Source organism: Staurois parvus, unplaced genomic scaffold, assembly GCF_062004578.1.
Source record: "Staurois parvus isolate SC_StPar_1 unplaced genomic scaffold, SC_StPar_1.0 ptg000310l, whole genome shotgun sequence".
NCBI classification, from domain to species: domain Eukaryota; kingdom Metazoa; phylum Chordata; class Amphibia; order Anura; family Ranidae; genus Staurois; species Staurois parvus.
Window position 1 is genome coordinate 733,821 of NW_028318106.1, and position 18,155 is coordinate 751,975.

At 44.8% G+C, this 18,155-nt stretch overlaps 1 protein-coding gene across 2 annotated transcripts in view; it reads left to right on the forward strand.

The window, feature by feature from the left end:
- Positions 1-18,155, forward strand: part of ALPK2 (alpha kinase 2) — a 210,381-nt gene that overhangs the window by 73,146 nt on the left and 119,080 nt on the right. The gene's annotated exons all lie outside the window — the stretch shown is intronic.

An 18,155-nucleotide genomic window follows, 5' to 3' on the forward strand; every position in this document is an offset into this window, starting at 1 on the left:
GAAGCAGCTGGCTGAAGCTGGAGAGATGTTTCAGCTTTCTCTCCCCTCCTGCAGAACAAATCTGTCTCAGCAGTGGAGAGGAAGGAGGAGATGACTTCATTACAGGAGGGAACAGCACTTGGGATCTGTGAATACATGGGGGTACAAGGGGGTACAACTCTGATGTCAGGGGACACTGTGATGGGGACACCTGATGGATGGGGGCACTGTAATGGGAACACCTGATGGATTGGGACACTGTGATGGGGACACCTGATTGATGGGGACACTGTGATGGGGACACTGTGATGGGGACACCTAATGTAAGAGAACACTGTGATGGGGACACCTAATGTAAGAGGACACTGTGATAGGGGCACTGTGATGAGGACACTTTGATGGGGAGACCTGATGGATGAGGACACTGGGGGGGGGGGCACCTAATGTAAGAGGACACTGTGATGGGGACACCTGATGGATGGGGACACCTGATGGATGGGGACACTGTGATGGGGACACTTGATGGTTTGGGACACTGTGGTGGGGACCCCTAATGTAAGAGTATACAGTCATGGGGCACTGTGATGGGGAAACCTGATGGATGGGGACATGTAATGTAGGAGGGCACTGTGTTGGGGACACCTGATGCAGGCTGGTAGGGGCCCCAGTGCATTACTTTGTCCAAGGGACCTTGATGCTATTAAGATGGTACTGCCAAGGACCACCACCTGAGCTCCCACCCTTTCAATCAGGTACAGTAAGTGCTCTTTATATTTTAAAAAAGAAACCACTACAACCATGCTCAAAACTCTGCCTTTTCTGCACACGCCAGTCATGCTGACCCTCCTAGTTACACTCAGCTCCAGGTCTAGTGTCTAGCTCCTACTGGTGGCTCTTCCTTCTGGTTGCTGGCTGTTATACATACTCTGTGAGTCACTTGGATACTCAATATGCAAATCTCTGAGCTCAAAAGGCACAGCTTTTCCCTTACCCTACCCATCAAGACACCTAAAAAATGACAGTTTACACTTGATAGTCCTTGCACCCCTCTTGACTGCAGTTTTGGCCTCCGAGGGGATGAATGTGAGGCTGGGACCTTTTTTACTACAGTCAGGATGCTAGGATGATAAATCTAATTTCAGTCTCCTCTGCAACCATCAAACTCAGAAGTTTTAAGCCCCGAACACATTCATGTTCAGAGCTCCAAATTGCTGTTGCTCTGGGTCAGCTCAGATGCAGATCTGGGACTCTTTCTCTGATCTTTGTCTGTTGGACACAGAGGGTATATCAGTGATCTAATAGACACCTGATGCCTGTAAAAGAGAACCTTCCACAAGGGGCATAACTACAATTCATGTGCCCCCCTAGGGACCTCTCTTTGTGACACCTGGCAATGTCAGTTGGGACAATAGTGTAATTGATCCTAACGTAAAGCATGCGTAAATTGAGAACAGGCAACAGGAGAGCTGTAAACAAGGTCCTGGGGACAGAAGTTTCTAGGGAAGGGTCTAATCACCTTTCAGCTGAGAAGACACTCTGGGATTTTTTAGCCTTACATGGGTCGAATTCCGAAAGAATTTTCTTTCGAAAATCTTTTCTAAGAATTTTCGTTCGAATTTCACACCATTAACGGATCACAGAAATGGCTGATTTTCATAGGACCATCAAATCTGAGTGATCGGGCATGTTGGAAATTTTTTGAAATATGAACAAATTTCGAACCAATGATGGGAGAATCGTGCAAGAAATATAAAGCTGTGACCTGAAAAGAAAAGAAAATTCTTGGCCACGTAAATTGTTTTCTGTAGCAAAATGAGAAGAAATTGAAGGCTTGGCTGGTTGAAATTCGAAAATCAATGGTGGCACATCAGATTACAAAACGCACAAAATTTCCAATTTTCTAAAGAAAATTAGTTCGGAATTCGACAATTCCACCCATGTATGGCCTGCATAAGGAATATTGTGCTAGGCATACAGAGTTAAAGGATAAGTTCAGCTTTTGCTAAACAAATAAGTACACTTTTTTTGCAGGCAAAAACGTGCATTTTTTTTATTTTTTTAGTTGCAGGAGCCTGTAAAGCATTGCACCCATGATCAGCAGATCGGTGGTGCTATGCAGGTCTCCTGCAGACCTGTCAGCATACAGTATCTGTTTGCCTGTCCGGGATGTACGGTCAAGCAGATATACTGACAGGAAGAATCAATTAACTACCACGGCGTTCCACAGTGCCGCGGTAGTTCATTGAGAACTACAAACAACCGGGGACTGTGAACGAGTGATGCGGGAAGACGGGCTACCTGGAGAAGATCCCCCACTAGCTGTCAATGCGGAAGAGCTGGGGGGGGGGAGCGGGGGCTGGTCTATTTGTAACTTTTTACACCCTGAATATTTGTGTAACATGTTATGAAAGGTGAACTTATACCTTAATATTAAAGTGATATTAAAGGCTAATTTTTTTTTTTCTTAAATAACAAACACATCATACTCACCTGCTCTCTGCAGTAGTTTTTCACAGAGCAGCACAGACCTCCTCTTCCCAGTCCCCTGCCAGTGCTCCTTGCCCCTCCCTCCTGTCATGTGCCCCCACAGCAAGAAGCTTGCTGTGGGGGCACCTGCTGCTCCATGTGACCATTCACACACGGAGCCGCTGCTTGTATGCTTGTGTGTGGCTTGTGTACTGTCTTCTCATTGGTTCACTGGCTGTAATTGACAGCAGGGGCAGCCAATGGCTCCCGCTGCTGTCTCAGCCAATGAGGAGAGGGAGTCCTGGGATTGCCGAGACTCCAGTGCACGGCGCTGGATCAAGAGGAGACTTAGGTGAGTATTAGAGGGGCTGGGGGAGCTGCTGCACAGAGAAGGTTTTTCCTCTTCATGCATAGAATGCATAAAAAGATAAAAAAAAGTTGAGCCTTTATAACCACTTTAAAGTGCTGGCCAGGATGTCTAGAAGCTCTGAAAGTAATAAATCTACTCACAGATAAGGGTGATGTAACATAGATCTGTGACTAGCAACAGCATGGTCCAAAAGCATGATCCTGTACATCTTCGACCAGGGGCGGACTGACCATTTAGAAACTCGGGCACTGCCCGAGGGCCCGGGGTCAGTAGGGGGCCCCATGAGATGCCCCTGATACCTTTTTCATAGGCTTTTTTGAGTTTGGGCAAGGACACAGGGGCCCCATGATCCCCTATTGCCTGGGGGCCCCATGAGTTGTCGGTCCGCCCCTGTCTTTAACTCATCCAGAAACAGAGACGGCAGAAAACCTCCCTAGTGGGGCCCTCTTCCCACCCTCAACCTCATAGCAGCCACATGGACTGCTATATGCACATATTTGCCAGCACACCAAGGATCTCCAAATGTGGTCCAAAAGGCTTTTATTGCAGAAAAATCACATCACAAAGGAAAGTGCAATGTTTCATAGGACCTCTTCGTCAGGCATGTGACTATTTAAGTTGAATGTTTGCATGTTGTTCTGTGTTCATGTTTTGGTTAGCACGCCAAGAGACCAAAGTGCTACACCGGGCCCCACACCACAAGGATGATGTTTTCCTATCTGCCAGTGACACCTGTCCTTGCACTGACTATGTAGCTATTTCAAGGGAAATAGTGGTAAAGATTGATTCTCCTTCACCAGTTCTTCAACACACTTTACACTTTACACTTTGTTCAGCCCGAAGGTAACGAGGGAAACTGCTGCATACTTCACAAGGTTTTGCACACTTGTAGTCTAGGGCCAGTTTATCTGAAAGCTCTGCTATGCAGTGGGCCCCAACTATGGGGTCCCTGCCGCCAAGACCGATAGGACATACAGCCACCAATCCATCTCTTCAACTGAAACTCCATCATTGGCCACCACTGCCTCTTCTCCCAAACTGGCTGCTTCTTGCTTAGTTACTTGACACTCTCCATTACCCTGAAGGTCACTTACACTTTATCATTCCCTGTTCCCATATACTGTAGAATTTCACTCACTTGTCATTACCAATAATCAGACCAGATGATTCACTTAACCAGCAACTGAATAAAGATGTGGTAATACAATTGCTTTCCATACAGTTTCTTTTCACGCAGTTTGTTTTTAGCATTCACTTGGAAGTGCAACAGGTGTTAAATGAACAACGTTCCTCTTGAACATATGGCATAGTCTTTAGGGCTATACTGTAGTGTCTCATACCATTGACTTGTAATAGTTCCCATCTAACGGTGGTTTACTCATTACAGTCCTGTTCGGGATCCCAGGGATGACCCACTTCAATGCAGTGCTACATCGTTCCATGTATGGTCCTTCTCTGTCCCATGACCAAAGTCCAAGATAAGAATAATACCTGGACCCACCTCCTCTCGCTTAAATATCTCAACTACGAGGCTCTCCACATGAACGGCAATCATGCTGCAGCAAGTTAATCCCAACAATACCAGCAGAGATTTACGTATACAGTGCATCATAATTAAAATTGGCAAATGGCTGCCTTGTTGTAGCCCACCTCCTCCTCCACGCTATGCAGGCCATGGTGTAGGAGATTAGGGTTGCCACCTGACCCAGACGGTCTGGGTTTTGACACGTGCGCCTGAAACCCGGACACACATACTGTCCCTCCAGTTCAACCGATCTGGAACAAATTCATGTAACTCTAATCATGTTGCCATCTGTCCTGGATTCACCTGGACAGCCCAGTTTTCGAGTCATGTGTCTGAATTTCAGTCTGCATGAAACTCAGGCACATTTTTTAGACCGGACTGTGGCTCCCCAAGAAATTGAAATAGTCATACACAAATCTGTTGCCATCTGTTAACGCAATTTGGCCACACCCACTTTTTGCAGTGGCACGCCGCATTACTACTCTCCTTGGTGCACCCAAAGGTGTCCCAGGTCTTTTACAATCCTATAATGCAGCCGTCATTAAATGGCGGACCACGGTCCGAATCACAGACTGAGTGATGCTCCTTTCTGGACCTTCAGCCCCCCCCAGACTAAAGTGCCATATCCCTGCCGCTCAGCAGTCATTGGTTGCTGGGACTGCGGGGCATCCCAGCAACCAATTACATATTTTTATGTAATTTTATGTTAAGGGGCACTCTGATGGGCATGTTTTATGTTAGGGGGGCACTCTGATGGGCACACTTTATGGGAAGGGGCACTCTAATGAGCACATTTTATGTTAAGGGGCAAGCTGATGGGCATATATTATGTTAATGGCGCACTCTGATTGGCAAGTATTATGTTAAGGGGTACTAAGGGTTCCCCACTCTAATGGGGAAATATGATGTAAAGGCACACTTTGATGGGAACACCTGATGTATAGAGGCACTCTGATGGAGAGAACTGATGTAAAGGGGAACTCTGAGGGGCACACCTGATGTGATGGGAACACCTAACATAAGGTAGCACTCTGATGGGGACACCCTAATTAGGAGTCACTGTGATGGGGGAACCTTATGTAATGGGACACTCTGATGGGGACAACTGATGTAAGGGGGCCTTCTGCTGCAGAAACCTGATGTAAGTGGGCGATTTCATGGGGACACCTGATGTAAGAGGGCACTCTGATGGGGACACCTGATGTAAGAGGGCACTCTGATAGGGACACCTGATGTAAAGGGGCACTCTGATGGGCTCACCTGATGTGATGGGGACACTTGATGTAAGGTAACACTCTGATGGGGACAAGCTAATTTGGGGTGATGGGGGAACCTTGTGTAATGGGACACTCTGATGGGGACAACTGATGTAAGGGGGCCTTTTGCTGCAGAAAGCTGATGTAAGTGGGTGCTTTGAAGGGGACACTTGATGTAAGGGGCACTTTGCTGGAGAAAGCTGATGTAAAGGGGCACTCTGATGGGCATACCTGATGTGATGGGGACACCAGATGTAAGGTAGCACTCTGATGGGGACACCCTAATTAGGGGTCACTGTGATGGGGGAACCTTATGTAATGGGACACTCTGATGGGGACAACTGATGTTAGGGGGCTTTTTGCTGCAGAAACCTGTTGTAAGTGGGCGCTTTGATGGGGATACTTGATGTAAGGGGGCACGCTGATGTCAGTGCACAAACTTGAGTTGGACCTCGGCCGTAAGAAAATTTTTGCAACCAGACCCCCTTGAATTTTAATTCAATACCCCTGCTATAGTATATACTGTGAAACAAAATTGCCATACGCCACTATAGTGTTCAGGTTTGGCTTGAAGAAAAAGGTGGCAACTCTATAGGGCATTTTTTAATTGCAGGCCACATTTATAGTTTGGACTTATCCGTATTTGATTAATAAATATTTAGACGTTCTAGATCTGTTTTACGTGTTGGCTTTTCAGTTCAGTAGAGTTTGGGCAGCACCACTGAGTCCATCCTAGTGATAATTAGTATCAACCAGGGGCGGACTGACAACTCATGGGGCCCCCGGGCAATAGGGGATCATGGGGCCCTTGTGTCCTTGCCCAAACTCTAAAAAGCCTATGAAAAAGGTACCAGGGGCATCTCATGGGGCCCCCTACTGACCCTGGACCCTTGGGCAGTGCCCGAGTTTCCAAATGGTCAGTCCGCCCCTGGTATCAACCCTTATGTGACAAAATGTGTGATAATTATCCTCCTGCAGCTTCATGGCTGCCTCATAACTGATTTTCACACAAATCTTTGGAACAAGATGCTGGTGTGACTCTCCTACAAGAGATTGTGCCTGTTGGTGTCATTGTATACCTCCTCGGCATACCTTTCTATAATAGCTGGCTAATGTAAACACGTGAATTCTCCTTCAGCAGAAGCCTTTTACAATTGTACTAATCACCTCTTAGTAGTTGTCAATCAGAGGAAGACTGCAATGTGTATCCAAAAAAATCCTAGCTTTAGTAGTGGGGGCTGAGGTTCAGACAGACAAAAGACTTTTCTTTACTGAATAGCAACGGCTCATATAGTTAGTTGTACTTGAAAACAGCAAGGTATGGATTATTGGTCACTGCCAACCCCTTATCTCCATTTCCTTTCCCATGTACTTGTCTTCAAATGATCAAATATGGTTAATAGAGGTCTCCATACATTCTTAGATAGTTACCACAGCTGGATGCTCATATAGTTAGCTGTGCTCAAAACCACAAGGTATGAAATAATGCCAACACATGATGATTCTAGCTGTTTTTGGATAACTATCTAAGAATGTGTGGAGATGTCTACCAGCCATATTCAAGCATTTGATGAAAAGTACATGGGTAAATAAATGGAGATAGGCAAATAGACTGTTCACTTCTCAAGGGAATTTTCCCCAGAACTTGGTGATTACGTTGAAGTTCTGCTGACTTCCGTAATCCAATCATCTGCAAGAAAAAATGGCGGCTTTTATTTTCCTTACATGTGATTGGGTATTCTTTGCAAAAGGAAATTTTGCTGCATTCACTAAGCGCTGGGGAATGTTCCTTTGCAAAGTAAACATCCTATTTGTCTTTAGTAAATCCACCTCTTATTTTCATTTATTTGCCAATGTAGTTTTATCCAGTGATTGAATATGGGTGGTGTACATCTCCATACATTCTTAGATAATGATCCATACCAGCTGACTGCCTCCAGTTGGATTGGATTACAGAAGTCAGCAGAGCTTCACTGTATTCACCAAGCTCTGGGGAAAATTCCCTTGTGAAGTGAACAGTCTGTTGGCCTATCTCCATTTATTTACCCATGTACTTTTCTTCAAATGATCAAATATGGTTGGTAGAGGTCTCCATACATTTTTAGATAGTTATCACAGCTGGATGCTCAAATAGTTAGCTGTGCGCAAAACCACAAGGTATAGAATAATGGTCTCTGCCAACACATTGAGGTTGATTCCAGTTGTTTTGAATAACTATTGAAGAATGTGTGGGGATGTCTACCAACCATATTCAAACATTTGATGAAAAGTACATGATGAATAAATGGAGGTAGGCAAATAGACTGTTCACTTCGCAAGGGTATATTCCCGAGCAGAGGCGGACTGACAACTCATCGGCCCCCAGGCAATAGGGGATCATGGGGCCCCTGTGTCCTTGCCCAAACTCAAAAAAACCTATGAAAAAGGTACCAGGGGCATCTCATGGGGCCCCCTACTGACCCCAGGCCCTTGGGCAGTGCCTGAGTTTCCAAATGGTCAGTCCGCCCGTTCCCGAGCTTGGTGAATACAGTGAAGCTCTGCTGACTTCTGTAATCTAATGATCTGCAAGCAAAAATGCTTCTTTTTATTTTCCTCACATATGATTGGGTATTCTTTGCAAAGAGAAATTTTGCCGCATTCACTAAGCTCTGGGGAATGTTGCTTTGCAAAGTAAACAGCCTATTTGTGTTTAGTAAATCCACCCCTTATCTTCATTTATTTGCCCATGTAGTTTTATCCAGTGATTGAATCTGGGTGGTGGACATCTCCATACATTCTTAGACAATGATCCATAACAGTTGACTGCGTCTAGGCTTGGACATCCATTCATAACCGCTGTTAACCACTCTGTGTGCGGCTACATGTGAACACCGGCGGCCGTCATGAGCCTGCCATTAGTTTAAATAAGCTGATTGGCTGCTACTCATTGCATGCCCTGGTCATTCCAATCACAAGTATCTAGCTGCCACATGTAACCAGCCATGTGAATGTGGTCTTGAAGTGTTACTAAAGGCTACATTTAAAAAAAAAATTAAAATAACAAACATGTTATACTTACTTGCTCTGTGCAATGGTACTACACAGAGCGACCCCGATCCTCCTCTTCTCGTGTCACCCACCAGCGATCTTGGTTCCTCCCCTTCTTCGTGTGTCCCCATAGCAAGCTGTTTGTAATGGAGTGGGTGGTGTACATCTCCATACATTCTTAGATAATGATCCATAACAGTTGACTGCGTCTAGGCTTGGGCATCCATTCATAACCACTGCTAACCACTCTGTGTGTGGTTACATGGGAACACCGGCGGCCGTCGTCAGCCTGCCATTAGTTTAAATAAGCTGAGAGGCTGCTACTAATTGCATGCCCTGGTCATTCCAATCACAAGAATCTAGCTGCCACATGTAACCAGCCATGTGAATGTGGTCTTTAAGTATTACTAAAGGCTACATTTAAAAAAAAAATTAAAATAACAAACATGTTATACTTACCTGCTCTGTGCAATGGTACTACACATAGCGACCCCGATCCTTCTCTTCTCGTATCACCCACCAGCGATCTTGGTTCCTCCCCTTCTTCGTGTGTCCCCATAGCAAGCTGTTTGTAATGGAGGCACATGGTATCTGTTCGCTCCTGGCTTGTGTTTACGGAGCTGCACTTAAACAGTGGGGCTTAGCCCCACCCCTCACTTCCTCCTCACTGCATTTGATTGACAGCAGCAGGAGCCAATGGCTCCTGCTGCTGCTCAAGTCCCGAGCACAGCACTGGATCTCTTTTCCCGTCTCTTCCCCTTCACACAAAGAAGGGGGAGTACAGAGAAATATAAAGTGTTTTTTTACCTTAATGCAAGAGATGTGATAACGTAAAAAAAAATTTTTTAGCTTTAGTATAATTTTAACAGGCATCAATAAGCACCCTGAGCAGCATAAACATAAGCTGTAGTCTGTATTTTTTCATGTGACTTTGTACTGCTATACTGCTGTGTAGGCAGCATGGAGGAACATGGAGGAACAGCATGCTTTTATATTAGCATTAACCCACAGGCAGCTTAGCGCCACCTCAAGGCCAGATGCCAAAGACATATTGCTGATATGTGCCTGCTGTACCATGTATTTGTATGAAAAATTCTCCTGTTCTCTTTGTATTGCTTCCTTTGTGTGAGATTCCAGGTGCTCCTGCCAGTCCCTCTGCTTTCCTATTAAACTGACCACAATAGGCATGAGAATACAGCGTGGTAAGTTCTCTAGCTGTGCTGGAAACGTAGCCTGCTCTCCCCCAATGATCAGACTTGTCCTGAAACCCCCCCCCCCAGCCTTTTACTGGAAAGATCAGTGTCCTGCTGTTTCCCTTCCCCAGCTCTTATATAGTTTTTTTTATATCTGTACGCAAATGGTTTGCCTTTCATTTCTATTTTAAACTAAACGGGTTGCTTTACAAACTGAGGGTTTACAATCACTTTACCTATGTTCAACCTGAAGGCAAAAAGTGGTAACATTGCACTTAGTTTGCAAGGCTTTGTATACACGTGGTTCTAGACTCAGTCCCTAGGAGAGTTCCATTCCACAGCAGGACCTAAGTTGGGGACTCAGTCACTTCATAGGTTACACCAAGTGCCATGCTACCCCTACCTATGGAACCTCTTTTACCAGCCACCACTGATTCCTCTTTCAAGCCATTTTTTTTTGTAATTTACCAATGACTAAGTTGCATGAGGGCTTACCAACAATCTATTCCATTTATGCAACCAAACAAGCCAGAGAATTACATTTTCCTTGGTTAAACTAAAGGAGATTATACCGACTGTAACCTGGTTTGCCAGGTTTAGGTCACAAGTGATGGTTCAATTCTACTATAGACAAAGCTCTTTTGCCGTTTCCTTCATATCAGCCTGTACCCGCATCCGATACAAAATTGAATATATATATAATAATGGTTCAATGTACTCTGTGATTTCTAATATGCTGATATACATTATATTGCCAAAAGTATTGGTCGGCCTGCCTTTACAAGCACATGAACTTTAATGGCATCTCAGTCTTAGTCCGTAGGGTTCAATATTGAGCTGGCCCCGCCCTTAGCAGCTATAACAGCTTCAACTCTTCTGGGAAGGCCATCCACAAGATTTAGGAATGTGTCTATGGGAAGGTTTGACCATTCTTCCAGAAGCGCATTTGTGAGGTCAGGCACTGTTGTCGGACTTTATGTAGTTGTGGCTACATACAGCATACCGCACTGGGTTTCGAGACTTCCAGTCATAGACCCGGAACACAGTAGAGTCTATCACAGCTGCGCTCAGCCATTCAGAGTAAACAATACATTCTATCAATTCATACAAAACTTCCTCTGAATGGATGATCATGTCACAACCTCTGACTCAGCCAGTCAGAGTGTCAGGGACCATCGCGACGCATGGGTCTGCACATGCATAGGTGTCTGTCAAGACATGCAGGCAGCAGAGCACTAGGACCCAGGCGCACCCGTCGCCTATGATGGTGCTGGGCAGGCACTAGGACCTAGGCTGCGCCTGTCAGGTGCAGGGCGGGCTACTTAAACCAGCCCTGCACAGACACAAGTTGCCTTATGGTCTGATCTTGTTCCTATGTTCCTGTATTGCCGTTGTTTGAGATTCGTTGCTGACCTGCCTGGACCTGACCCCTGCTGACTTCTCCTGCTCTGACCCCTGGCTAAGTTCGACCTCTCTTTTGGATATCCCTACCTGATCTGAACTACTGGTACCGACCCCGGCGAGTGACCTGACTATTCTTCTGCCTGCTGCCTTGTACCACGCTGACCCCTCTGTTACCGACCTGGCCCGTTTGACCACGCTATTGCTCAGCCATCCATCTGACCCGCACGGATTAGCTGCTACTCTCCAGACCTGTCTGCCTCTTCACGTCAGGCTCTCTACTTGTCATTACCTCTGGTGATTCCTCTACCTCACGTGGGTGTACTCAGGGGCCGCGACCTGGTCACTGTCCGCTCCAAGCCCATCCCCACCATCAGGGGCTCTGGTGAACAAGCAGACTGGGGCTTAGACTCCGCGCCCTGGGGAATCCTGTCCTGGGGACTGCTAGAGTACACCAGGTGGTCCATAACACAGAGGAAGCTTTGTATTTATTGATAGAATACATTGCTTACTCTGAATGGCAGAGCATCACTGTGATAGACTCTACTATGTTCCAGGTCTAAGACTGGAAGTCTCGGCTCGAATCCGGAACACAGTGCAGTATGCTGTATGTAGCTGCAGCTACATACAGTTTATACCGCACATCCAGCAGCCTCATAGGTTAGTGGGGGACATAGTTTGTTTGGGCCAAGCTGGCTCAAATTAACTATGTAAATTATATAGAAAGGTGGAGATTAGCTTTAAATAGGAAGTTCACAGAAGAAACAAAGAGTCCAAGGTGCAAGAGAAACAAGGAAAAGGCAAGGTTGTTGAAGGACTCAAGCAGAAAGCTGTTCAGCATGTCAGGTGGCACAGCAAAAAAGAGATACTGCCAGACACAGCAGAGGTTGCAGGTTCAGATCCGGGTCCTGACAGGCCTAAAGAAATAGCTCCAGCACATACACCAGAGTCTGGGGAGGGAAGAGAGCTTGCATCAGCCAGCCCCAAATGTTTATACTGTTCCCCATAATGCACCACTGGCCCAGGAAACTCCCAGTGGTTGAATGGGAAGAGATATGAATATTCATAATCTAGATTTACTGTGTGATATCATACTAATAGCAGAGATGACAATGCCACATACTGACAGAAGGGAGAATTGGCAGCCAGGCTGGATTTTGGGGAAGCTGAACAAGACACAGATCACAAATTGGCATTAGCTGACTACAGCCATGCAGAACTAAATTTAAAGACACTTCTGCTTAAGGCAGGGTGGCTACACACAATATGTCACATTTACCTTACAAAAAAAAGACATTTTTCAAACTGTATTTTTGTGTTCTTGACCATAAGAAATAAAGAAAAAAAATACAAAGCACTTTGACATACTATAGTTATAAATACATTGGCAATTCTACTTTGCCCTGTCTGTTGTTTCTGAATGTGATTGTGAGATGACAGTGATTGATAGATTAGAGCACCTGCCAGGAACAGTAAAAGTGCCTTGTGATTGCTAATGATAGAATGCTGATACGCTGTACATGTCAAACACAATGCTTGCTGCAGCTGTCATGACAGTAGAATGCTGATAAACACAATGGGTTTGCAAAATATTGGAAATCATGAAAAAATTGAACTTACAAACAGAAAAGTGACGCCAGAAAAAGACCGAGTGATCCATCGAGTCTGCCCTTTTTTTGTTTGTTTTTTTTTTGTTTTAGTTTTTCAGTTTGTTTTTGTTTTTTTACTTGCACAAAATAACCTGCACTCTGCAGGTATATCAACCTCTACTATTTTGTCTACACCTCTCTTTATAGAGGAGGATAGCAGCTTAGGGATTCTCCATTTTACAGAAGATTTTTTATGTTTAAATCACATTTCTGATGCATTTTTGATGCACACTAGGATTTCATACACTGCATTAGTAATGTCTCTAATTCTAGGCTCAGGTAAAGGGGATGGGCATATCACAATGTCATGTCCTTTAACTAAGTTAAATCTACATTACAGGTATCAGATATTTAAAATTTTACCCAGCCCTATCCAATGGCCCCTTAGGGGAAGGGGGGGGGGGGTGTAAGGTAAATGTATTTTTGTCTCATGGTAGTGAGTGAGCCTCACTCAGGCAGTGAGTGAGGTCAGGCTGGATGACTCAGCAATTTAGGACTCTATTGTCCCCACCTGGTTCCGGAGGTTCATGGAAGCTTCCAGAAGCCAGTAGGCAGAAGGGTGGAGACTTCAATCTTCATATTCATGGAAGTCTGACCAATCCCAGGCTAAGAGGCCCTGGTAGTGTGTGGCAGATTGACCCATAAATATGAGAGAGCCATGCTAGCAGGGGAGCTGGATAGAAGATGGATTACTGAGAGGTGTTGCTGTGTGGCTTTAGAGGGAGCCCCAGAGGAGGGGGATCTGCTTCCAGGCTGGAGGCTGGAAGCTGAGGAGAAGCTGAAAGAGGAAGTTCCATTGTCCTGCCATCAACCAGGGAAGGACAGCTTGGAAAGGAGCCAGCCCAGCTAGAAGGCCTGAAAGCAGTTCTATCCACAACTGCAGGACGAGGACAGTGTGAGTACCTCTACACACCCAGGACCTAGAAGGGAGAGATCTGTTGAATGCAAGGTCTTGAAAGTCTTCAGGGGACAGTTCATAGCTTATCCAATCCCCTGTCCTGGGATCCAATACTGAAGCCAGCTAGTATTCTGTGTACCAAGGGGAACCAAGAGCTCTTACACATTGTCACGTTACTAGAACTCCACTCAAGGGACACCAAGATCCTAGCAGGGGATCACTTTACTAAGGACTGTAATAGATTAAGCTGGAATGCAGTCTAGTGTCTGTCATCTTTTACTAAGTGAGGTAGAGCAGGAAGCATCCTCATTCTGCTATTTCTTTAATCAAATTGGGCATCCCATAAACCCTCTACCCTATCCAAGTTAAATCCCTTAATAAAACAAAAAAACCAAAGTCCATGGACTGTTTACTGACTCTGAAGGTACAAGTGTGGAAGATGTGTGTTGCCTAGCTGTGCAGAGCATAGAGGGACTCAAACCAAGTCCAGTGACCCTTACAATGGAAGTGCAAGAATCAAATACTGGATTAATGCTGTTGGGTACTTACTGACCCTCCCAACGTGTAATGTGTTTATTCTTAACATGAGTCCATCAGGTCATAAATAAAGACCAGCCGAGTACTAGCATCTCATAGTCCTTACCTGGCACAGGAGGGGGCTGAAGGTGGCATTGGTTGAACAAAAGACAAAACAAAGACAATACCAGTTTATACCTTTTGCCACATTTTGTTATGTTACAGCTTTATTCCAAAATCAATTAAATCATTTTTTTTCCTCAACATTCTACAAACAATACCCCATAATGACAACGTGAAAAATGTGGCAAAAGTTAAGCACAGTGAATACTTTCAGGATGCACTGTAGTTAAAGAAGAACTAAACTCTCTCAATCAACATTAACTATTTGTAATCCTTATGCTGCTAGCCTTAGTAAGTAAATAGGTAGGCATATGAAATTGACTAGTATTATTTTTTTTTACATATCTTCAGTTACTTCCTTGTTTCATGCCTAGGCCAAAATGATGTCATACATTCCAAGAGACTTCAGGAGGGGAGAATGGATTTTCTCAGCTAAGCACACCCTCCTGCCTGCTTGACTGAGCTACGGGCAAATGGATTCCCGGAAGCAAATACTACATGAATAATCTGCCCTTACTCAAGATGGCCGCAGCTAGAAATGAAATCTTGGGGGGGTGGGTTGTTTTTGAAAGTAAAATAAAGCATAGAGACATGGATGGATGTGTGAACTTGCTTTGAATATTAGAATGAATTGAATAGAGTTTTCAGTTTGTGGTGCTCAGATACAGTTTAGTTCTTTTAGAGTTGGGGACTTATTTTTGAACACGTTTTCATTCAGGTTGAATGAATTGAATTGCCACACTCAGCACACTTAGGGAACATAAACACCAACACAGCAACACACCAAAGTGCAGTTTAGACAAAGTATCACGATTTTACAGAATTGCTACATCTGGTCAAAAACAACCTTTTCTTAAGAAAGAGCTTAATGTATCTTGTATTAAACTCCTATTAGATAATTTATCATCAGCCTAAAGTCCTCTTTTCCTGAGTTCCTCAATAGATTATTACATTTCACAGTTATTACCAGCCATATTGTTTTAAAGTGGTTCTAAAATCTGGACATTTTTCACATAGTTACAGTTAGTCTGGCTGAAAAAAGACAAAAGTCCATCCTTTCAACCATAGAAAAAAAAAGTTATAATCCTATACCCACAGTTGATCCAGAGGAAGGCAAAAAAACCAGCAAAGCATGATCCAATTTGCTCCTGCAGGGAAAAAAAATCCTTCCTGATCCCCCGAGAGGCAATCAGATATTCCCTGGATCAACTTTACCTATAAATGTTAGTATCCAGTTATATTCTGTGTATCTAAGAAAGAATCCAGGACTTTTTTGAAGCAATCCACTGAGCTGGCCAGAACCAACTCTTGAGGGAGTATATTCCACATTTTCACAGCTCTCACTTTGAAGAAACCTTGCCGTGTTTGGAAATGAAATTTCTTTTCCTCCAGACGTAAAGAGTGCCCCCTTGTCCTCTGTGATGACCTCAGGGTGAATAGCTCAACACACATTACCTTAATGCCAGGGGCGGACTGACAACTCATGGGGCCCCCGGGCAATAGGGGATCATGGGGCCCCTGTGTGCTTGCCCAAACTCAAAAAAGCCTATGAAAAAGGCACCAGGGGCATCTCATGGGGCCCCCTACTGACCCCGGGCCCTCTGGCAGTGCCCGAGTTTCCAAATGGTCAGTCCGCCCCCGGTTAATGCATTCCTCGTTGTGCCCATCTGCAGCTGCTTTCTCCCCTCTCTCTGCTCACAGGGGCAGCTGTGGGAGTCATTGGCTCCTGCTGCTGTCAATCAAATCTTGTGAACAGAGAGTGGGGCGGGGCTGAGCCACGCTGTGTGTGTCAATAGAAGCACACAGCACAAATCAGGATTGATCCCGCAGGTGTGCCCTCATAGCGAGCTGCTTGCTATGGGGGCACATAAAGAAGAGGAGGTGCCGAGTGCACCGGCTAGGGACCCCAGAAGAGGGAATTCCGGGTCTGCTCTGTGCAAAACCATTACACAGACTAGGTAAGTATAACATGTTTGTAATTTAAATAAAAAATCCTTAACAAACTATTTAAGGAGCGATAACCTGTGTGGTAATCTATGTGAACTGACTTTTACATTGATTTTACTTTAATGGCTTGATATTTTAAAGGCAATGGCTTTGGCAGTATTGTAATCACACTGGTGGTAAAAAAAAAACACTGTGTAGAGAGAAGGCTAAATGAAGCATATAATGCACCTATGATTTACATAAGCTGTGGTATCAAGGAAATAATGGTTAGACAAGAAAAAACAGCTTTGTAAATTGAGGTCAGGGTGTCTAAGGAATCTAATAGCTAAAGCTCCAAACAGCTGCTACAAAGGTTCATTGCCAGACCTTACAATCCTCGGGAATCAGGTCATCAGCTGATGCAACCCTTACTATACAGGCTGCTGGTGCTTCAGGTTGGCCTTAAAGGGTAAGTTCACTCCTTCGTGAAAATTGAAAATCTAAAAGAACTCCAAATATCCTGTCCACCCCTCTGGACCCCACTGCACTTTGTGCAATATACCACAATACACAGCCCCAGAGTATGTATCCATTATGACGCTAGCAATGGCAAGCGCTCATTGGTCAGCACAACCACATGACCGACGAGAAGTAATTATTTTTTTCAGTACACCTTACTGACAGAGGATGCCTCAGATGCAGTTCTCATTGGTCAGCATGGTCACATGGCTGTGCTGACTTGCCATTGTGAGCATTATGACTTTAGATTGTAAGCTCCATGAGCAGGACCCTTATGTTTCTTCTGTATTGAACTATATTGTAATTTTACTGACCCCCTTTATATAATAAACCCCTGCACAAACTGTTGGCACTATATAAATCCTGTATAATAATAATAATACTCACTCTGGGGATGTGTTCTGCTGTGTACGGTGTATAGCCCACTACACCAGCAGTGCGGGAATCATGGCCACTATGTGCAGTGGAATCTGGAGGGGTGGCCAGGATATCTGGAGTTCACATTTTTTCGAGAAAAGGTCAACTAAACCTTTTATGGGTTAGTTTACCTTTGTATTAAAGACTGCTATGTAATAAAGGGCCCCAGTATTTGTGTGAACGAGCATTCAATGCAAGTTTTCTGGTCAGGGAAGCACCCCTTGGCTTACAGTAAGCCCATTTTTTCTTGCACTGAACATTGTTTTATAAAATACTGGGGACCACTTTATCGAATGGTAAATTGTAATACAAAAGTGAACTTACACTTTACAATGGCTCAATAGTTAAAAACCTCACCCCAACCTAAATGCCTTTTTTCAAAATATATGGTCCCATGACAGCTGGGCAGGTGACCTTAAGCCTAGCCATAGGTCACATGATACTCCTGGCACAGAGAATAAGCACTTAGTCAAAGCCACCAATTGGTCAGTTATGTCTTACTGTATAAACCCATTTCGGCACACGTAGCGCCCCTCTAGATAGTATGGGGAGCTAGTTGGTAATTCTTAGTTAGAAAGGCTGAGCAGCAGCCTGGGAATAGTCTCCAGGGTAAAATTTGGGTCAGGGCTGAGAAGCTATGCAGATCAGTTCACTGATACCTCCCCCTGATCTGGAGACTTGCAGAAGTCTCTAGATCTCGGTAGGCCGGGGTGAGGAGGGGCTGATCTGCATACTTAGAGGATCCTGATAAATCCCTAAGCAGGAGGCTTGGCAAAGGGTCAAGGCAGCCTTTAAGTGTGACTGAGCCTCTTCGGCAGCAAAGGAATTCAGGTGGAAGATGAAGTGGAGAAGGTTAGAGTGGGGCCTCAGGAGAGGGGCCCACATGCAGA